We start from the raw sequence: 23,543 nt of genomic DNA on the forward strand, positions 1-23,543 counted from the left end.
GCTTCCCACTAGCTATCCATTTTACATTTGGTAGTGTATATATGTCCATGCCACTCTCTCACTTTGTCCCAGCTTACCCTTCCCCCTCCCCGTGTCCTCAAGTCCATTCTCTACATCTGCATCTTCATTCCTGTCCTGCCGCTAGGTTCTTCAGAACCACTTTTTTTTTTTTTTTTTTTTTAGATTCCATATATATGTGTTAGCATACGGTATTTGTTTTTCTCTTTCTGACTTACTTCACTCTGTATGACAGACTCTAGGTCCATCCACCTCACTACAAATAACTCAATTTCGTTCCTTTTCATGGCTGAGTAATATTCGATTGTATATATGTGCCACATCTTCTTTATCCATTCATCTGTCGATGGACACTTAGGTTGCTTCCATGTCCTAGCTATTGTAAATAGAGCTGCAATGAACATTGTGGTACTTGACTCTTGCAAAGCTAGTTTTTAACTCAGGTCTGTCCAACTCCAGAACTCTTGCCTTTTCCACTAAGCTACACTGTCTCAAGGAAAACTTTTTTCATGGAGTAACTGGCTGATACGGAATGACTACAGATATGTCTCAAAGACAGAAAGACCCAGGATGGAGAGGGCCATGAACTCTATTACTAATATCATTAACACTACTATTAATTGTTAGCATAACGTGTTCAGCATTTATACTGTATGGCTCAGATGTGCAGAAATAAAACTTATTTCTTCTGCAACTAAACCCAACTGATCACAGCTCCCTTTCCCCTCTCCTTTTATTTCTGGGTGAAAAGTTATTCTCTTCACAACTGAATGCAGTGCCTGATCCTGCATTTTCTTCTGTTATATAGGACATTTGGGGGCAATTGGTAAAACCTGAAGTAAGTGTATAGCTTAGATAATAGTGCCATATGATGTTAATTCCCCAATTTTAATAATTTTACTGTGGTTATATAGGAGAATGTCCTTGTTTTTAGGAAATACACATTGAGGTATTTAGGGGTAAAGAGGCATCATGTCTGCAACTTTTAAATATTTCAGAAAAAAATACACATGCATTTCAGAAAACAAAAACGCACAGAAGAATAAAGCAAATGTGGTAAAATGTTAACATTTGGAGAATTTGGATGAAAGGTATCTTGGAATTCTCTGCACTATTCTTGTAAATTTTCTGTAAATCTGAAATGTTGTCAAAGCAAAAAATTTAAGTAAGGGTATTCCCTGGTGGTCCAGTGGGTAGGACTTGGCCCATTCACTGCCAAGGGTCCGGGTTCAGTCTCTGGTCAGGGAACTCAGATCCCTCAAGTTGCACAGTGTAGCCAAAAACAAAAACAAAAACAAATTATTTAAGTAAAAAAATTTACTCTCCTTTGGAAAAATAATCAAATCAGGATCCAAATTCTCTATTAGGATTTCTCCGTCTCATGGTGGTGCCCGCCTCCCACCCCTCAGGATGACATCTGGTGGCAGAGGAGCCTTCCATGACATCCGTGGCCTCGGGCCTAGGCTTCTGGGCTTGATGGCCCTGCTGGCTGCCTTGTCTTCTTGGGTCTTTGGCGTCAGCTTCCCTCCACATCACTTCTCTGCTGGTGTAACTGGTTTAGCCTGACTTTGGGCCTGAGCATGACTCTGCAGTCACGGCCTCCGGTGTCAAGCCTATGCCCTCCAGCCCTCCTCATCCTGACCCCAAACCTCTCACAATCATGCCTTATCAATGCTTGGATCTGCCCCCACTGGAAAATTTTGATGCTTACCACGACCCACAAAGGCCTTGGGGGAATCAGGTTGTTGCGTGACTCTGTCCCATCAGGAAGACAGAAATCACACGGGTTGTTTTAAGGGAGAAAATTTAATATAAGGAATTGGTTAGGTCGTATTTGACAAGTAGTAAAGCAGACAGTGAGATATCACAGGTAGTAACTGCAGGAAACAGATACCACCCCTAGGGATGGGAGGACAAGGGAATAAGTGGAGGTTATTAGAACCTAGAAATGGGGACCCAGACCCCTGAGGAGGGCACGCCTGGGGTTGGTGCTGATATACCTGAGGGGCCATGATGAGGCTGGCTCTGGGAATGTGGATAAAAATTGCAATTTGGAACCAGTTGCTACTGGGACCAATTGCTTCTGCCAGAGCGAACGGCTACTGTGAGGTGATGCTGCCAGGAAGGAAGAGCAAGCAGAAAGCATGACGTCCTTTCTTCCTGGTCCCGTCTTGAACTCTCTAGTGCCCCCTATGGACAGAGCCATGGAAACAGCTGGCACAGTGCCAGCCCCAGCATCCCAAGACAGAATATAGAAGGGTGGGTTTGGGGCTTAATGACTGGCACTGGGAGAGGGGTGGGATGTGGGCTGGAGCTGGGCAGAGGGAACGTGAGATTCTCTCTCCCTAAATAAGTCCACAGCGATTGCATCTCCATTACGGCTTCCCCCACAGGGCCCTCTGTGAGGAGGGGTCTTCTCTAGTACCGGGGGGAAGAGAGGCACAGCCCCTTTGCTCTGGGGTCGTCTGTCTCAGGGGTCCCCAACCCCTGGGCCGTGGGCCGACACCAGGTTGCACAGCAGGAACAAGGAACCGGGCTGCACAGCAGGGGGCAAGCGGCGGGCTAACGAGAGAAGCTTCATCTACCACTCCCCATCGCTCCCCATCACTGGCATTACCGCCTGAACCATCACTCGCATTACTACATGAACCATCCCCCTACACCCCCAGTCCGTGGAAAAATTGTCTTCCACAAAACTGGTCCCTGGTCCCAAAACTGTTGGGGACCGCTGTTATCTGTTTCCGCTGGACGTGCACCCTGGGCAGAAGGTTCAGGGGGCAGTTCCCAGACTTGAATCCCCTGCTCTTGTTCTTTTTTCTCTCAGTTTCTCCATCCAGCTAGGAAGAGTTCCTCATCTGATACGAGAAACTGCCTGCTCTATGACTTCAGTAAAACGTTTATTCGCTGGGTTGCCCAAGTTTTATTTAAAGTTTTATGTTAAAGTTTATTTAAAGAGAAGATTTTAGAATTCTGGAAAAAAATTTTTCTCTCTTATACATGTTGACTCTTGCAATTGAAAGCCTGGCCCTTCAAAACAATTTTGCTTTGGACTCTTAAAAGAGTCCAGTTTGATATTCAGTGCTGAACAATGACTTCTTTCTCCGAGGCTGTTCTCCACCGTCCTCTCAACAATGAGGCCATTAAACAGCAAGAAACATTTCTCAATTTAGAAACCCCAAATATTATCCTGCTCCAATAACATGAACTGAGACTAAACTATGTGCTTGGCGCCATGCTAAGTTCAGCAGCCGTCATATTTGTCCTCTCAACAGCCCTGTGAGCAAAGTGCAAAGGTCTCTGTGACTTCAAAGCCTGAGCTTTTTCCCACTGTGCTACATCGTTTTCTGGGGCCAGTTCTATCCTTTCACCTTTTGGAAAACTGAGGCCTAAGTGGGGGCGAGGCAAACTAGTAATGAATACAAGCTCTGGAACAGTCTAGCATTGGGCAAGTCCCTGAGCCTACTTTACATAATGTAGGGATGCTGTAAGGATTTGAGATAAGGGATGGGAAGTTTTTGGCACAGTGCCTGGACAATAATAGATATGTGATCAATGGTAATGCTATTAATAATAATAATAATGATGATAATAATAAATGTTTATTGGCCAGTTACTCAGGCAAGCACATGGGTAAGCACTTTACATGTGTTAATTATTTTAGTCTCCACAATCTCCATCCGTTCATGCTGGGATATTCTGCCTCCTCCCACCCAGCCCCTCTGGGAAAACTCACAGTTTCTGTCTTGTACATGCTGGACCCCACCCCTAGGTCACAGCTCTGAGCGTGAATAATGCCAACCCACAAGAGGACCACCACTGCACTCAGAGTGCATCCATCGGGATGGTTGGAACCATCTACACAGCCTATAGCTTTTAGCTAGTATTGTGGTTTTCTTTCCTTCAGCTATTTGAGTGTTATGTAAGCTGCAGTTCCCAATCCTTGTATGAACACTTTTGCTCGTTTGAGAAATTTTGAAGGCTTTGTGATTTTAGCCTTCTCCTTGTTATTTTTTTTTTCTTTTTTTAAAATTTTTTTTATTTATTATTTATGGCTGTGTTGGGTCTTTCGTTCTGTGTGAGGGCTTTCTCAAGTTGCGGCAAGTGGGGGGCCACTCTTCATCGCGATGGGCGGGCCTCTCACTATCGTGGCCTCTCTCGTTGCGGAGCACAGGCTCCAGACGCACAGGCTCAGCAACTGTGGCTCACGGGCCTAGTCGCTCCGCGGCATGTGGGATCTTCCCAGACCAGGGCTCGAACCCGTGTCCCCTGCATTGGCAGGCAGATTCTCAACCACTGCGCCACCAGGGAAGCCCTCCTTGTTATTTTTTTATACTATTATTTGGAAAGTATTTTAGATTTACAGGAGAGTTGTAAATGATACAGAGAGTTCACCTGCTTCCCTTAATGTTACACAAAGTTTCATAACCAGGGCACATTCATCAAAACTAAGAAATTGACACTGTCACAACACTATTAATTACCGACTTTATTTGGATTTCACCAGTTTTTCCACTCATGTCCGTCTTCCTTTCCAGGATCCCACACAGGATCCTGCATTGCGTGTAGTTATCATGTTTCTTTAGTCTCCGCCATTCTGTGACAGTTTCTCAGTCTTTCCTTGTTTTTTCATGACCTTGACTTTTGAAGGGCACTTGTCAGGTATTTTGTAGAATGTCCCTGAGGCTTTGTCAGATGTTTCTCATGATTAGACTGGGGTTATGGATTTGGGGGAAGAATACCCCAGAGGTGAGGTGGCCTTCTCCTCACACCGTATCTGGAGACATGTGATATCAACATGCCTTCCTTGTTGTTAATCACATGGTTAAGGTAATGTCTGCCAGGTTTCTTCACTGTAAAGTGACTCTTCCTCCACTTTCCATCCTTTAGAAGCGAGTCACTAAGTCCAGTCCGAGGGGAAGAGAATTAAGCTCCACTTCCCAGAGGGAGGAATATCAAAGAGTTTGTGGACGTCTGTTAAAACCACTATGGTAATTAGTATTTTGAAGACGATACTTTGAGGCTAGGGAAATATTCTATTTCTCCTTAAAATTTTACTCACTCTTTTAGCATTCATCAGTGGATCCTGCCTGCAGCAAGTATTAGTGTGCTATAGAAGAACAGTTCTTAGCATAAAGAATACCACGGTGTTCATTATTTAGAAAATCCATAATGTCAGTAAGCTATTGTGAAATCAGTTTTTGTATTATATAAACCACAATAAAATCTCCATGGTCTAGATGGATTTAAACCTTATTGTATTCAGGGCTGATTCAGAGCTGGGACCCACCACTGCAGTCACCTTGGCTCTGAATTTTTAAAATCCTTTTGCCCTCATTGGTAAATAGTTATTGCCTCCACCCTGCTCCAAGTCCCAACCCTTCCCAAGTCTTTGGAAACCTCTCTTCATGTCTCCACAGTTAAAAAAAGAACAAAAAAAGCAAAACTCTCCAGACATTTCGGTTATGAGTACATTCAAAATTTTGTTATAATCTTGCTGCAAGGGAAAAAGTCTTTAGCAGGCCAATTCAAAGATTCACTCCTGGAAGGGACATTTTATGGGAAAAGAGAATGACTGGAATAATTATTGTTAGATTGGCAAGAAAAAGAGAATATTGTCTGGTTGTCTGTAGGGTGGGAGCATGGGCTTTGGAGGCAATTTTGCTTATTTGACACTATCCAGCAACTGAAGTGTTAATATTCGGCACAGGACTGCAGCTCTCCTCCTCTTTCTCTCCCAGCTTGGGGTTAGACAGCTTCCATTCTGAAGGTCATCCCTGTGCTGAGCTAGTTGTTAAACACTTTGGCTAGCACCCAAGTTTTGTGTATTTACACAGGACATATTAAATAATCAGTCTACAGTTTGGTTCAGGTACAGTTAATTCAGTTCAGAGAAAGCAGGCTTGAGAGCTTTCAAAACCCCGAAAGAGCGGGTTTTGAAAACCGATATTGAATACAAATTCTGGAACAGTCTACCATCAGGCAAGTCACTGAACCTCACTTTATATAAAGTAGGGGTGTTATAAGGATTTGAGATAATGGAGGGGAAGTTTTTAGTCCAGTGCCTAGAAAATACTAGGTATTTGGTAAATGGTAATACTATTAATAATAATGATAAACATTTATTGACCAGTTACTACGTCAGGCACAGAACTCAACACTTCACGTGAATTAATTTTAATCCCTACAATAACAGTGAGTTAGGTGCCTTTAGTATCACCCCCCACTTTATAGATGATGAAATTGAAGCTCAAGTAACACATTCAAGTAACACATTTTAAGTTCACACAGGATAAAATGTTGGTGGAGCTGAGATTCAAACACAGGCAGCCTCACATCAACACCTCTGTGATAAACATGCGGGACATGGGTACCCACTAAGCCCTTGTAATAACTCTGAAGCCTTCCAGAAATCTACAGCCCACAGGGAGGGAGCTCTTGCTATAGACCAGAGAAAGACCTCTGGCTTCTTACGAAACACTTCTGACATCAGCAGGCTTTGGTACTTATTTTGATAACTTTATAGCAAGAGGAAGACAGATAAAAAGATACAGAGATTCACGCAGTTACCCAGAAACAAACACTGAATGTCTTATGATACTTGGCAGGCAGAGTGCAACAGTTCAGAAACAGTCATGGACAGTGCTTCTTCCCAAAATACGATCTCAGGGTGCCCGCTCGAGATTTACGGCCCAGTCATCCACTTTCTCAGATTTCACAAAACTTTCTAAAAGTCTGAAGGTAACGAACTATGGGGCAAAAAGTAAAAACCGGGCGTCTCTTGAATAAAAAATAAAACTAGGAGTGACATGCTGAGAACATTTTTTTTTCTGCTTTAGCATAAAAGGTGTCAAAAATTCTTTCTTGTTTCTCTTCCAAAGGGTGAGGTGGGATGGGAGGTATTTCCTCCACGACCCACCCCTACTCTACTCCCACAAGTGAACTGTTTTCAATTTCTAAGTTCTGGCCCTGCTTCGGGGCAATTCAAGATCTATTGTTCAAAAGAAGTTTCCTGAATCTTTGGGGTCTGGGATCGAGAATGAAAGTGGTTGATTCAGACAGTGGATGACCAGGGACACTAAGAGGCACAGCCGGAGAGGTGATGGGGCTGGCCTGATGCAGCGGAGTGATGCCCACAGCCTCTCAGTGCTTGGAGCAGGGACCGAGAGCCACTAACAGAGAGGGAGTGCAGTGGGAGTACTGTATCCAGGAGCAGTGCTGCCTGGCAGGAATGCTGGCATCACACGACTGCCTTTGGACTTTAAGACTCTCGTCCCCATCTTGGGAGTGAAAGTCAAGCAGGTCTTCTCTTGGATTTTAGAAGCCCTAGCTGTTCTTGAACGATTCAAAGAGGTCAGGGTGGTGGGAGAGGGGAGGCACTGTCCACAAAGGGTGATCTTAGACTCTCTGCTAATCTAGCCAGGGGATGCTCAAGAAGATTTAAATTCAATTTGGATAAAAAATTTTAAAACACCCCACAAGTTCTTTCCCAGTTACAGAAGGATAACAATGGCTTCCTGCCACATGGGGACTTGGCAAGACTCAGCACTCCTGGTCACCAAGTTTTTCTTGTCCCCATCACCCATTGGGCTTAATTCACCGGGAACCCACAAAGCCCCTTTGTGTGTGGTGAGCCGGAGCCCAGGCAGTTGGAAGGGCCTGGGCTGGCACTATCCTCAGAGTTAGCAGAGAGAGGTAATTCTACTGATGAGTCTGGAGCCAGGAAAAATAGAAGGTCTAGGAGGAAAAATAACCTGTCACCAAAAAGCTCCAGTCTTGTGGAAGAGCAGTATCACATCGGACGATCGCTCCTGGGACACAATGGGACTTTCATTATTCATTGTGTTTCAAGACAAAAGATCTTTCTGTTCAGGTTTATGCTGAGCCATTTTTAAATTACCTGGAGATGGAAACCTGTTTTGAGAGAACAGCCTCTATTGGCAACTTGCATCCACTCTTGAGGAGAGCCTAGCACTTTAGCCAAGACCCCAAAAGCCGATCCAAGTACATCACAAAGCCTCAGTGAGTAAAGTCAGTTTCACTGAAGATTTCGTTGAAGGTGGAAGACAGGGCTGCACGGACACCACAGAGCAAAGCTCAGTAAAAATGCTGAGTAGACTCTTCTGTCCTCTCCTCCTGCCCCAGAATGTCCTTCTTGACTGCCGGCCCCCGTCTCCTCTTGCCCCCTCGCCCCTGGCTGCACTCCACACTCTCATCCATGTCTTCCCATTGGCCCCCCTCCTGTGGGCAAAGCAAAGTGGAGACCACCTGGCTCATCCTACTTTGTGAACATCACCCCTCCCTCCAGACAGACGACCCTCTTTAGGAGCCTTGGAGTCTACTCTCTTGGTTTGGGGTGCGGCAGATGTAAAGAAATAATTTTTCCCTTTCAAGGAGATTTTTTTCTACTCCCTTTTTTAGACATTATAAACACAAATGTCACTCCTCCCCCCAAAGCATCACACATGAACTCAGAGTCTAGAATTTGAAGGCAGAAGAAAATGGCAAAAGAGGCAAGGTTGGAGAATTAATTGATAATCTCTTGCCTAAGTGGGACCTGGCAGGCATGCACAGGACCTCCACCAGCATGCAGCAGGATTCTTAGGTGGGCCCGGCTCCTGGTTTCCGTCTGGTGACCTAGGCTCAGCCTCATTCAGCTGTGCCCCAGGACCAGCTCCTGATCAGGTGTCAACAAATATTTGCTGGACGAATGCTCTTGGGCACACCACCTCGCATCTCTGCCTCAGTTTCCTCACTTGTAAAAGGGGGCAATAATCCCTTTCCTGTCTACTTCTCAAGGTTGTGGTGAGGGTCAGATGAGTTAATGGATGTGAAGGCACCAAGGAAGTGTAAAGAAATCAAATCCTTACCTGAGTTCTTGATACCACTAGCCTTGGCAAAATTGTGGGGAAGGTAAATAGCCTTTGGAGGTTACCACTTTCCCCTCCTCCCCTTCCTGAGTCATTTTCCTTTACCTTGCTCAGGTTCTCCTCCTTTCCATCTGCCCTCCTCTCCCCCTTTATCCAGATCCTGTCTGGGTAAAGGATCAGCTGTCAGCCATTTACACCTGAATGCGAATTTCAACCCACATTCATCCACTGAGGAGCCTGTGGGCTTTAACCCTGGTCTCTGAGTGTGATGCGAAAGGCTTTATGGCAGTTGGCCCTCATGCTCCAGTGGGCACCAGATGGCAGGTTCCGGGACCAGGCCCTGCGATTTTGGGTCTTCAGGTTTGGGTCAAGGCCTAGAAATCTGCCTGTCATATGAGCAATACAGGTGATTCTGATTCAGGTGCTGTGCTCATGGAACATAGAAGAACACTGATTTCTAGAGTTGGGGACTTTAGGAAGAGATAGCGGAGGTGTGTTGGAGTGAGCAGGGGATCCCACTGAACTCCTGCCAAGGCAGAGGCCCCAGTCTTCCCAGGGCAGGTCTCCTTTGGGCATCAGAGAAAGCCATCACTGTGTCAAGAAGAATAACAATCGCCGCTATTGCTAAAAGCCTTTTTTATCCCAGCCATCCTTCCCTAAAACCTGGGAGGGCAGGTGATACAGTGCCTAGCACTGGGGGACAAAGTTGAGGCCTCCAGAAACTGAGTGATTGGTCTCAGGCTCCCCCCCTTTACAACCCCCCACACCTGCATGACTGAACCCAGGGGTGCTGCCCCCAGGCCAGTGTACATACCTGTATTTTGCATTGCTGATCATGGGCCCAGAGCTGTTGGATGACTCCTTCTGGGTCCCCACTTCACCTCAGCCGTCCTGGTCTGGTCAGGCATGTGGTGGGAAGTGGCAGGGGTCCTTTCTGAACCTCATTCCCCTCTTCTAATCCTCATTGAGTCACGTAATGTCTGCTTCCTAAATACCTCTGGAACCCACCCACTCCTCCCCTTCCCCACCCACCACCCAAGTCCTGGCCCAGAGGCCAGCTGCGCTCTCACAGGTCCACTGTGCTGGTGTAGTAGACAGCAGATAGGGCACCTTCCTGGCTGCAGTTTCCCCTTATTGGGCAGCACAGCTGACGGCATGACTTCGTTTGCCACGTCGTCTCATGTGTTCCTGTCCCCAGAATAAATGATTGGTGCAGAGGTGGGTCCCTGACCCGGGGTGGACCATGCGGGGTCCTTCACGAAGAAGGGAGTGGTCCCTCTTCAGTGGTGGGCACTAGGGTGAGGGGCAGCCTCCCAGCGTTTGGTGGCCATCTCCCCACAACCTGGCCAGGAGAACCAGTCAGGAGGCTGAGGGGAGCAGGTGTGTCCAGGAGGGGGTGAGGACTGAGAACTGACCACTGGCCTTGCCAATGTGGCGCTCACTGACAACCAGACAAGGGTATTTCAGTGGATGGATGCAGAAGCCTTCTGGGAGGGGGCTCGAGAAAGCAGGAGGGGAGGAACTAGAGATAGCCCGTGTAGATCACTCTGTGGACCTAAAGGGCAGATCGGCCCCAGCAAGGGGTCTCCGTAAAGAAGTGGGATCAAGAATGGCTGGTCACCTTGTTGCAGATGAGAGAAACAATAGCTTGTTTGTAGGCTTATGAGAATGTCCCAGTCAAGGGGGGAAATTAGATGCTCTGGAGAGAGAGGGGGATTACTGAGGGGTGTCCCTGTGTAGGTGAGAAGGTGGGCTCTGAAGTCGACACAGGGACTGGCTTGACTTTGTGGGAGCTCAATTTCATCCCAGAAGGAGGGAAGGCTAAGATTACGAGCAGAGATGCAGGCGGGGGTGATATGCTGGTGTGGTCAGGCTCTTCTGTTAGCTTTTGTGTTCACAGTGAACTAGACGAGGAGGCTGAGGTTTGAGTAGAAGGTAGGAAGTAGTCAGCTGGGTGAGTGGCTGATCTAGGGACACATGGAGGCATTGCCAGGCGCACCAGGACACACCTGGGGTGAGCGAACATGAATGAAAGTGAGACATGTCAGCATGGGTGAATCCAGCCTCACGTCCTTCTGTCTCCTTTTTGGCTTTTCCAGAAGGGCCCCATCCTCTGGGGAGGCAGAAGAGGAAGTCCCCCATGCAGGTGCATCTACAGCAAGTGGATGCCCAGGTAAAGGTCACCTTGGCCTCCTTCAGCACCCTCAGTGGGCCCTGCTGGTCTGGGCTGCAGACCTTCCCCTCCTCCTGCCCCTCCCCTCTCCTGTCTCACACCCTCAGTCTGAGCCAAGTGTCCTCTCCAGGGGTGGATTTTGGGTCCCTGACAGTGAAACAAGCTGCCTCGGGAGGAAGCCCGGGCTTTCTCTCTGGAGGTGGCCGCTCAGAGGGGGTGAGCAGGGAGGGACAAATTTTGGAATGGGGAGGAGCTGCGTTAGCTGACCTTGGAGTCTGAAGATGTGTGTTTCGTTCCAGGCACAGACACTCTCTAGCTGGACATCCGTCAAGTTCATTCACGACTCTGAACCTCAGTTTCCTCATCTGTAAGACGGCGACAGCGACTGGGCTTAGCGCGTGGGCTGCTGCAGGGATTCAGGGGGCTCACACTCCCCAAGTGCTTCGCATGGCGCACTCTCATAGCGGTGGCTGTTTCTTTCCAACCCTATGAAGTTTCAGTCTGAAATAAACGGCCAGTGCAGGAAAGAAGGAGCGTTGGTCAGAGATGGGATGTGTGCTGGTGGCGCAAGGAGAGAAGATGGGACTAGAGAGGTGGGCTGTCTTCTTGCTGCCTTTCCCCTAAGCAGCGGGCTCTCAACATGGGTCAGGTCTGTGCGGACCCCGTTCTGCTGCTTGGCCGAGAAGCTCAGCCTCTCTGCAGAGTCCTCCAGTGGCCACCCTCTTCCCAGCATCCTAACCTGTGCAGACACTCTGCAGTTTCCAAAGCGCTTTTACGCACACTGTCTCCTTGGATCTACCCAACCATTCCTTCCTGTGCTGGGGGTATTATATGTCCCATCTTTCAGATAAGGAAATTGAGGCTGGGAGAGATCACAGAGCCGAGACTTAGCTCAGGTCTTCTGCTCCTGATCCAATCGATGCTCTTCCCGAAGCCAAGCAGCTGATGCTGCTCTGGATAAACTAGGCCCTTCAGCAAATGCACTGAGTGACTGTGGACGAGGCATGCTCTCTGAGCCCCACCTGCAGGTGAAGATGGCCCTGGGTGTTCTCTGGAGCACCTCCCTCCCCCATTTTTTTAAGATGTTGGGTGTGGCTCTCCCGGGGCCAGAACAATGCTCCAGGCTGGCCAAGCTCAGGACTCCATGTTCCCACCCCACTGCCCAGGTCCCCTCGCCAGCATGCCTGGCTGCTTCCCAGACAGCAGGCAAACAAGCCTCTACTAACTCTGGGTCATGGCTAGAAGAATGACCCTTTGCTGGGCACGTCGCCCCTCTCTTCTCTGTGTCCTTGCCCACAGGAGAGGCATTCAGGTAGGAAGCAGCCTGGCCACAGCTCCTTCCCCAGGGGCCCTAGAGGGAAGCAAGGGACAGAATCCCACCCCAGCCCCTGGGGGAGGCCTCCACATCCTACCCTCTCTCCTCTCTGTCACTTCACAAGCTCTCTGCACACTCTCCCATCACCCTGGTCGCCCTGCCCTTACTCAGGGGAGGTCCAGTTCCAGATCTCTCAGTGTTAAAATCCTCCCCACCTTTCCAGGCACTGCTTGACTACCAGCTACTCTGTGAATCCCCCCTAGAACGGGAGCTTGTCAAGAGAAAGAAATGTGGCTTGTCAATATCTGTACCCCTGCACCCCACCTGGAACTTGGTCCAGAAGAGACAACTCAGAGTCTCAGTCACCGGCCTGAAACCTGACCAACCTGATACCTCGTTGGTCACAAGTTCTGTTGATTCTTCTTGAAAAGTCACCTAAACTCCTTAGCCTGGGCTTCACAGCCCTCCTCTGTGTGGAGTCAACCTACCCAACCGCCTCCTGCACGGCCCCTCCTTCTCCTGGCCCGGACTCTCTGCTGTTTATTCATCCTCCTGCTTTAACCCTGTTTATTGAGCATATACTATGTGCTGCCATTGCTCTAGCAACTGGGGATGCTCCAGGAAATGACGCAGACAGAGTCCTCTCCCTCAGGGATCTTACAGTCTTTTTAGGGTAGACAGCCAATAACAAGAGCCAAATGACTAAATTATGTAGTATCAAAGAGTGTGATAAGAGCTCTGAAGAAAATCACACAAGTTAAGGGGATGTGTGTGTGTAACAGGGAGGCTGCCACCGAGGTGAAATGGGGCCGGTGACGGAATCTGTGGGACTTGAAGTCACAGAGGAAAGGCCATAGTGAAGAGCTGACATCTTCTGCAGAGAAGATGGGAAGCTACTGTGTCATGCTCATTCCTGACCCCAGGCTTTGTCCCGTGGGTCTTGTGCCTGACATGCCCTCCCAGAGCCTCTCCAGCTATCTGTCACACTTGGATTTCTGGACCCAGTGCTAATCTCGTCATCATTCTGAAGTCTTCTTTGTTTCCTCCAGCCCACAATCATCTCTTCTTCCAAATTCCTAAGACGGTACCTCTGGGCTTGAGGCTTAATTGTCTAGACTGTTCAAGTTCAGAGTCTCAAACAATTACTCAGCAAACAATTACTCTCAAACAATTACTGGCTCTGTGCCTGGCTCCGTGCAGGTACTGCACGTGGGTGATTCATCCAACCCTCACCGACTCCCCGTGAGGTTCATATTATGCCCATGTTTTACAGATAGGTAGACTGAGTCTCAGAGAGGTTCAGCAACTTATCTGTGGCCTGACATTGAAGGAGTGGTGGGGGCAGGCTTTGAATGGATAGTGTCTGACTCCATGAGTCCAGCTCCATTCTTACGGGCCCAGAGCTACTTCTCCTTTGAGGTGCTTGGTGATGGTAATCAGGGGTCTCCACGCCTGCCCCTGATCTCCTTCCCCATCTTCTCTTCCCCAGCGACCCTCTCCTCCCAGGGACCATCGGGGTGGGCACCCTGCCCTTCTCTGCATTCCTTGCCACTCACAGAGTAATGAGCACCCCACAGGTGTCAGCCTGGGACAGGGGCATCGAAGGGTGGGCACTGCCCCCTACACCTCTCTCCCCTCCTATGATGGGTTCCTGCCGTGAGAGTCAGGGAAAGACCTCACTCTAACCAACACCCTCACCCCAGGACCACTCAGTCATATAGCAGAACCAGGGCCCAGGACTTTGGAAAAGTTGCCACATCCTAGGGTTGTATTATTGTAAATACAACTGTTTCTCCCAGGCATGTGGCATGATGGTGTGGGAAAAGCCATAAAGGCCTTTGTTACAGTAACTCTTCACTGGCACCAACCAACCTTAAACTTTTCCTTTTTGTTTAAATTTGGGATGTCAGTGATAATAATAGTAAAAAACAATAATAGCTACTTTATCAAGGACGTGCAAAGTGAGAGGAACCTGCTGGGCATTTTGTGTACATTATCTCACTGATTCCTTGTAACAACCCTAGGATGCAGGTGTGATTATTATTCCCATTTTACAGACTCAGAAACTGAGTCTCAGACAGGTGAAGAAACTCACCTGAGGTCGCAGAACTGATAAATGCTGCAGTTCAAACCCCAGCCCCAACCCTGGTCTGGTGGATCTCAAAGTCCTCGATCTCAGCCTCTGCAACCCAAGTCTGCCTCCAGGTTTCGGGAGCCCCATCCCAGGCACTGGACAGGTGAGGAAGGCATAGTTACTGGGGCTCCTAGAGAGGAGCACTGCAACGAGGGACGCTCAGGGCACTGCAAAGACACTGGTCTTGGTGTCAGGCAGCTCCTGGCTCTGCCTCCTCCCAGCTGTGTGTCCTTGCTTACATTGCTTACCCTCTCTGTGCCTTCATTTCCTCAGTTGTGAAATGGGATGATAATAAGTCCTCCCCACCTGCTGTGAGAAGGAAGTGTGAGGTTTGTGAACATGTTTTGAGGCCGTGAAGCACCACGCTCAGGGTATAATTACCCATCCCCCAGCCATCTAGGATAAGTGGACAGCGGGAGAATCGGGAGCAGCACGGGGGAAGGGGGAGAGGAAAGAGCTGGATCAGGCTTTCTCTGAGCAGGCAGAGGCAGGTGAATGTCTTGCTCAGCCAACCTCACATGACAAGAGGAACCTGCTAACTAGGTCACCTTGCAGTGGGAAAGAACTATTCCGGGATCCGCCTGCCGCCTCCCAGAGCAGGAGCTGGGGAGCTGGGCTATTGCAGGGGTAGTGCAGAAAGCTCACCCAACAGCTCCATCTTGGCTCCTGGCTCTGCCTTTGTGCCTTGGGCCTTGAGAGGCCAGGTGGCTCTGGTGGGCCTGGTGCTGGCACCCCCTGGGACAGGCAGCGGCAACCTGGGCCCATCACAGCACAATTCTCCCCACCCCCTGGAAACCACCATCCCAGGCGAGGATGATGAATGAGGACAGCAAGACGCTAGGCTTGCCTTTCCCAGCCTGGCTGTGACTCTCAGCTCTTGAATCCAATAGCCCCGTGATCCTGGGCATTTCACTTTACCCTTCTGGGCCTGGGTTTCCCACCTGTAATGCAGGGGTAATGGTGCTTATGTCGTAGGACTGTTTTGAGGACTGCAACTAAATGAAATAATGACATAAAGCACCATGCACAGGGCCTGGCCCTGAGGAAGACAATAAGTGCTTATTGTCTCTGACTGAGCTTGCGGGGTACTCCATGCTGCAATGGTGACCGTGACTGTGACCTGCTCAGCAGGACTGAGAAGAAACCTGCGTGGGGTAGGGTGGGTATGGGGGTCCCAGAGGGAGAGGTTATGCTGAAGAAGTTGGGCTTTTGAGGCCCTGGCACTGGCTTGACGAGCACAGTAAAGAGAAAAACCCTTTCAGAAGGAACGTGGGCTTTGAGACTAACTCGTGTGAGAATCGCTCTGCTCCGTGCAGTGTGTCTGTGCTCTGGGCTTCAGGTGCCTTGTCTGCAAAACGGGGTCAGAAGCACTTCCATCCTACGCTCTGGCGAAGAACACATGGGGTCACTAATGCAAAACGTTTAGCACAGTGCTTGGCACCTAGTAAGCACTGGAGAAATGCCAGCTGTTACTATTATCTCATTTAATCCTCACAGCCACCCCATGAGGAATGTGTTATTCTCCCCATTTTATAGATGAGGAAATGGAGGCACAGAGAGGTGAAGTAATTCACCCAAGATCTCACGGTTAGGAAGAAGTCTTGCTGAATCCAGTCTGATTCTAGGATTTGCACTTTTCACCACCATTCCCCTTGCCTGGCATGTAGCAAGCCCTCGATAAAGTGCGTATAGATGTGCAGATACGTACTTATGACAGGTGCTCAGTATGGCAGAGCTGTGTCGTCTGCACTCAGAAATGGGCACCTGTTGCTACTGTGATCATTAGTCTCATCATGATCGTTGTTCAGAACTGAATTGGAAATTATAAAGCTTGAGAGTGGCTAGTGAAGGTAGAGGGTGTTCAAAGATATTGAAAAGGCAACAATCCCATTCTCAAGGGAATTGTCAAAACTAAGGGGCAAAAACTAGGGTCATAAGCAACTTCCTTGCAACATTCTCTGTAATTACAAGAAATGTAGCAAACGTATACATCAAACAGTAAAGGAGTGGTTAAGTAAATTTTGGTTGATCTTTGGTAGAAAATTACACACTCATTTAAAATGATGATAACATGACTTAACATGGAAAATATTTAATGCGATTACTATTAAAGGGAAAAAGCTGGATATAAAACTCTATTTCTGTTCTAATTATACCTCTATTAAAAATATCAACTGCATGTAGAGAAGAGCAGCGAGGGAATATGCAAACAGTCGATGTGTTAAGTGCTGGAGTTGAGGGTTTCTCTTTTTGCAACTGAATTAATAATTCAACCATAATTTATTGAGCACTTACTAAGTGTCAGTCACCATGTTAAGCGTGGTTATTAGTGTGGGTTACATTAGGCTGCAGGAAGGCTTAAAGAGAAAAGAGGTTTTATCGCCTCTCAGAATATTCTGAGGGTAAGCAATTCAAAGATGATGTGGCAGTTTCAGGGTGTCAGGGACCCTGTATCTCTCTATCTGGTAACTCTGCCATTCCAAGGGAGTTACCCTTTTCCACATGGTCCAGTAGGGCACACCACCGTGTCCACATTCCAGCCAGCAGGACCAGGATGGGGAGGGGAGGGCATGCCCCTTCCCAGGAAAGGTGTGCCTGGAAGTTGCTCACACCACTCCATTCTTATGCATCGGTCAGAACTTTGTCACTTGGTCACCCCTAGCTGCCAGGGAGATGGGACATGTCATTACTTTGGGAGACCATGAGCCTAGCCAAAAATTCTAGCTAATGTAGAAGAAGGGAGGACAGCAACCGAGGGACCTCTGCTGCAGGATGTCAGGATAAGTAAGTCAAGGTCACGGTCATTGAAGAGCCTACTGTCAGTGAAAGAGAAACACATGTCAAGAAATGATGGCAACATAGTGTGAGCAGCTCTGTGATTGAGTGATGAGATTACTGGAGACAGGATGGCCGACACTGCCTGGCAGGATGTTAGCAGCTCCATCTTCCATGAGGATTTTGCCCCATTTGTTCCACATGGCGCAGTGTCCCCCTGTGCCAAGGTCTGATTGATCTGAGCAAGGGTGAGTCAGCACTCCTGACTCAAGCCAGGAGCACCCAGTACCTTCTGGGCACGTGAATGGAGTGGAGAGACACAGGATCTGGAGTCATGGCAGCCTGTCCCCTGAGGGCAGCAGACTTCCACTGCATCCTGGACCCACCCTTCCTATTGATCGTTTATTCAACTCCTTGTCCGTTCCATCTGTGAGGTGCCTCCGTGGCCTCCCAAGAAATCCATCAAACCCCCTTCCACCTTTTTTTGGGGGGGGGCTTAAAGTAGCTACTTGACACCAAAATAAGCTGAACTGATTCAAGGTCAGGATGAGTTTTGCTGAGATTCAATTGAATTCAGGTGGATTCCAGGTGGATTTTTTTCCCCCAGGTGCCATGAGAATCCAGGAGGGTCTTAGGGAGGACAAAGGGGATGGTTTTCCAGGCAGTGTAAAAATCTGGAAGCCATTTACGTCTGTTAGTGGTTTATTGATTATGCAACAAAATGACCACTGAGCAGAGAAAATACTTAAGTCACTAGAGGGACCAGGGAGCTGGCAGCTGATGGTGGAACTTGGGGTGAAGAGGCTGGAGGTCCACCATCCAAGGCAGATCTGGTTTCCGCTTTGCTGTGTGATCGTTGGCACCCCAGGAAATCTCCCTGGACCAGTTTCTTCCATCCTAAGAGAAAATCAAGAATATTTAAGTAATTAAATAATCCACAGCCATATCTATGAAAACTCTGCACCACTATGACCTGGTTTAACCCTTGTGGTATAATCCTCAGTCTCTTCTGCCCTGACCCTCCCTCTGCAGTCAGTATCAGTGGCTCCCAAGAGCCCAGCCTCCACAGGTATCCGAGTCCACGCACTTCTGCACACCAGCTTGGCCACGCGCTTGTCTGAGCCCCTGGACCGCCCCCTGCTTCGCCTCCTGACTGGCCTGCCTACTGTTATTTTTGTTCCCTTCCAATCTGTTCTCTGCAAACCAGCCAACATGATCTTTTAAAATAATCAGATCAAGTGAAAGAAGTCAGTCTGAAAAGGCTACATACTGTATGATTTCAACTACATGACATTCCAGAGAAGGCAAAACTCAGTAAAAAGATCAGTGGTTGCTGGGCTTTTGCAGGGAGGGAGGGATGAATAGGTAGAGCACAGGGGACTTTTTGTGCCGTGCAACTATTCTGTGTGATATTGTGACAGTGAATACATGTCATTCATTACACATTTGCCAAAACCCATGTGCAATACAAAGAGTCAACCCGAATGTAAAGGATGGGCTTCAGTTAAAAATAATGTATCAATATTGACTCATTAATTGTAACAAATGTATCACACTAAAGCAAGATGTTAATAATACAGGAAAGTGTGTGTGTGTGTGTGTGTGCACACCCATGTGAGTTAGGGGGTGAGAGGATATATGGGAATTATCTGTACTTTCTTTTTTTTTATTTTTAATTTTTATTTATTTATTTATTTATTTATGGCTGTGTTGGGTCTTCGTTTCTGTGCGAGGGCTTTCTCCAGTTGTGGCGAGCGGGGGCCACTCTTCATCGCGGTGCGCGGGCATCTCACTATCGCGGCCTCTCTCGTTGTGGAGCACAGGCTCCAGACACGCAGGCTCAGTAGTTGTGGCTCATGGGCCTAGTTGCTCCACGGCATGTGGGATCTTCTCAGACCAGGGCTCAAACCCGTGTCCCCTGCATCGGCAAGCAGATTCTCAACCACTGCGCCACCAGGGAAGCCCCCTATCTGTACTTTCAACTCAATTTTTCTGTAAACCTGAAACTCTTAAACATAAAGTCAATTAATGAAAAAAAAATCAGATCATGTCATTTCCCTGTTCAAAACCCTCTAACTGCTTCCATTACACCTTGAAAAAAAATAATAAATGACAAAAGATAATAAAACTCCTTTCTCTGGCTCATGAAACCTTCAGGATGTGGCCCCTGTGTCACTGTTCCCCTTCACTGACTGTACTGGGCTTCTCTCTGTGCCCCAAACACGCCCAGTTTGTTCCTGTCTCAGGGCCTTTGCATGTGCTGTTCCCTCTGTCTGAATGCTTTTCTCCCTAGTTTTCAGATGATTGGTTCCCTCATATCATTCAGGGCTCAGCTAAAATGCCTAACGCTGACAACCCATCAAAAGCAGCCACCCAGTCCTGTTTGCCATATAATCCTATTTTAACTCTACATGAATCACTGGCTGATATTTTTCTTGCTTGTGCATTTGTTTCCCTAATTAGTACCTGGATCCCCACTAGAATATAGTTGCCATGGGAACAGGGAGTCTTCTCTGCCTTCTTCACTGCTGTATCCCCAGCTCCTAGAACAGTGCCTGACATATCATAGGTGCTCAGTAGATTCTTATTGAATGAATGAATGAGTGAGTGAATGAATGAATGAATTCATTGAAACTCACTCAGGGCTAGGCCTGAGCTGGCTCCTGGATCCTGGAGAAGACATCGTTCACGATCCCTGGGATCTCACAGTCTAATACACAGTGGTTTATACTGAGCCTCCTGAATGAAATAGTGGAGGGTTAACAGCATGGGCCATGGAGCCAGATGGCCTGGTTTCAAATCCTGGCTCTGGTCCATAACAGCTGCAGTCTGTAAAACACTCAGAAAAGTTCCTAGGTCCTATTATATGCTCAGTAAATGCTAGGGTTTATCATTTTCATGCAGGCCATGTAAAGACACACAAAACAGCACTCCTCTGCCACCAGAGTTCAAAGAATGTAGGAAATCACTTGGTTTATTTATTCATTTGTTTCAGGATCATTCACTGCAGGTCTTTGGACGTGGGCATAAGAGGTAGGGTGTTTTGGGGAACCTTCATCCTCCCAACAACTCTGGGATAAGTACTAGGGCTATTTCATAGATGAGAGAGCTGAGATTCCGGATGGTGAACTGATTTGCCCCGTGTAACACAGCTAGTAAGTGGCAGGACCAAGAATCACACCCAGGTCTGATGAGTCATTTGGTACCCTCACTCCACTTCCCCTCTCACCATTCCCGCTCGGGAAGCATGGGATCTAGCCCGGAGCCTGGGCTTCCACAGCTGGCAGCAAACCAGAGTGGGCAGGAGGGGGGCTGTTGGTGTAGATAGACCTGATTCAAATCTCAACCTGGGCGAGACCTGGGGCAAAGCTCCACATTGGAAAAGCGGGGACTACAGTAGTTTCTGCCTCACGTACCACAGACGGCGGCTCTCAGGACGGTAAATACTCACGGGCTGAACGCTTGTGGAGTTGTTGTGAGGGCTGTGAGGTGAGGCCGGTCTCTCAGATACGTGATAATTCCCCAGATTCCATAACAAGGACTAGATCTGGGATACTGCACCGCAGGCAGTATGGATAGGAGTTCTGAAGAGGGCCTCAGAGCTGGGAGAAACAGGGGCAATTGTCCTGTTGACACATGAGGGAACAGAGGCCCAGAGTGGGGCCTGACCTGGCCTGGTCACCCAGAAGGTTGGTGGCAGACAGCTGCAGAGTGTCCATGCTGGGAGAAGGCCACGCTGCTCAGGTCTCAGCACGCATGCGCACCGCATCCCGTCCCAGCTCGGGCCCACCCCTTTGCTCCCTGGCTGACCTGGATTCGAGAACCGTTCTGCCCTTTGCTAGGTGTGGGCTGCTGGTTCAACCACACCTCTGAGCCTCAGATTCCTCAACTTTAAAGTAGGGAAAATAGCTCGGAGCTTCGCAGAGTTGTAAAGATCAAGTGCACGTGTGTACGTAAAGCGCCAGCACAGTGGCTGGAACGTGGTAAGTGGACCATAAATGTTAGTTCCCTTCTTTCCTCACATCCATTCCCTACACTGGCATCAGAGGCAGCGTCCTTACCCTCACCCTGCTTAAGAATCATTGACTCTTCCAATGGCCCCTAAGACAAGGACAAAATTCCTTAGCTTGGCATCTGGGACACCCCATGCTGTTTTACCTACCAGCTTTTCTGCCACCTCTTTATAAGTAATGTGTTGTCAAGTTAATAAACGGGTCTATAACCATTTTCGGAAATGTTGCACACATATCCCAGTCTTGCCGATTCAGTGAACTTTAACGTATTAAGGGTTCTGAGAAAACCTGCAGGAAAGAAGTCTATTTAACTTTGTTCAAACCAGAATTTTCCAAATGAGTTTGACGGTGGAACCCTATAAATATCCCACAGAACATGCTTCTGTTTCCTGAACACCCTTTGCAAGTTTCCTGCCTGCAAGCTCTGCGTAGGTTGGTCTGGCTTCCCACAAAGCCCTTCCTCTCAGCACATGTTCACTCATCCCTGGGGGCCCAGATCAGAGAGCTCCCCTCGGTCTGGTCAAGTGAGCCTGTCCTCTGGGCTCCCTCAGCTCTGTGTACGGCCCCTAGGCTCACTCTTCCGCCCAGCCCCGTGGTGCCTCTGCAGGCTGCCAGCTCCCACCCTCCCCCCCCCGGCATCTGCCTCCCTGCCGACCCTGCCCACGAGCCTGTATAAGTCCTATCTGTGCTCTGTTCTTGGAGGACAATCCAAAAGCACCTCCTTTAAGAACCCTTTCTATGTACCCCTATCAAGAAAGATCTCTTTTTCTCAGGCTTTTAGAGTTAGAACAAAAGCTTGGTGAAGGTAGGATCCATATTTTTTATCTCTCCAGTGTTTTGCACTTAGTATAGGTACTCAGTGAATGCATGTTTATTCATACATCAACCAATATTTATGGAACACCTATTATGGGTTCTATGCTGAGTGCTGGGGATACGATGGGAAACCAGACAGACGTGGAAGGCAGAAACGGCAGTAGGAAAAAGCAAGGACTCTGGAAAAGTCAGTTCAGCTCAGGTTCAAATCCTGGTTCCACCATTTACTAGCTGTGCATCCCTGGGCAAGTTACTTGACCTCTCTGTGTCTCAGTTGCCTCATTCGTAAGACAGGGAAAGATACAGTATCTATCTTAAAGGGGTAATTATGAGGATTAAATGAGATGATAAATGTAAAGTGCTTACAGTACCCAGCACATAGTAAGGGTTGTATATATGTAGGCTATCATTATTATAATAAATGTTTTTTTGTGCCTCATAGGGCTAGATGTCTAATAGGGAAGACAGACATTGAGTAACTAATTATACAGATAACTACTTACCTGTTTTGAGAAGTGTCAAGAAGGAAAAGAACAGTGCACAAGAGAAGCATAAAATGGATGGCCTGGGTTTGTCTTAGAGGGTCAAGGAAGCCTTCTCAGAGGAGGTGACATTTAAGCTAAGACCGAGGATGAGCAGGAGTTACCAGATGATTTGAAGCCCGTTCCATGCAGAGGGAATAGCATGTGCAGAGACACAGAGTCAGGACCGGAGTTGGCATTTTGGAGGGATGCAGAGAACGCCAGAGGGATGGAAGGGCAGAGAACAGGGGGCAGCGGTAGAAGGTGAGTTCACAGAGGCAGGGGGCGGGCCACACAGAGCCTGGGGTGTCTTCCCAGGAGATCAGGAGATCTGCGGAGACTTCAAAGGTCTAGATCAGGGCAGTGATCATATGCAAGTGTTAACAGACCATTGCAGAGACTGGCAGAGGACCCAGCAGGAGACTGGTCCAGGTGCTTAGTGTAGGGTGCTGGCTGTGGGGAAAGAGAGAGATGCATGCATTAGAGAATGGTGAGGAGATCAAAGAAATGACAGGAGGTGATGGAAGAAAAGAGGTGGTGAGGATGTTTCTAGATTCACGGTCTGAGCAACTGAGAAACTGCAGAGGAACCTGCTCCCATGCAGGGACCAGGTGAGTTCAGTTTGGGCACGCTGTGTCTGAGATTGCAATGTGATTAGTGGTTTAAGGGGAGTGAAAATAACACTTTAAGCCAGATCGTACTATATTAAGAATACAAAAGTAGGCGAAGGAATTAATAGGTTGAACAGAGACTTTGGGTTGAGTGAGAACGTGTGTATTATATCAAAAAAGGGTGGGTCTGTTCCTTTTTTTATGGAAAAGAGTTTACAAATAGAGATGGTATTAGTAGAGAGGCGATGTGGGTGGGCAGTTTGGTGGGGTTGAGGACATAGCAGGCTCACAGCAGACCCT

The sequence above is a fragment of the Balaenoptera musculus genome, chromosome 1 (genome assembly GCF_009873245.2).
Source record: "Balaenoptera musculus isolate JJ_BM4_2016_0621 chromosome 1, mBalMus1.pri.v3, whole genome shotgun sequence".
In the NCBI taxonomy this organism is placed as follows: domain Eukaryota; kingdom Metazoa; phylum Chordata; class Mammalia; order Artiodactyla; family Balaenopteridae; genus Balaenoptera; species Balaenoptera musculus.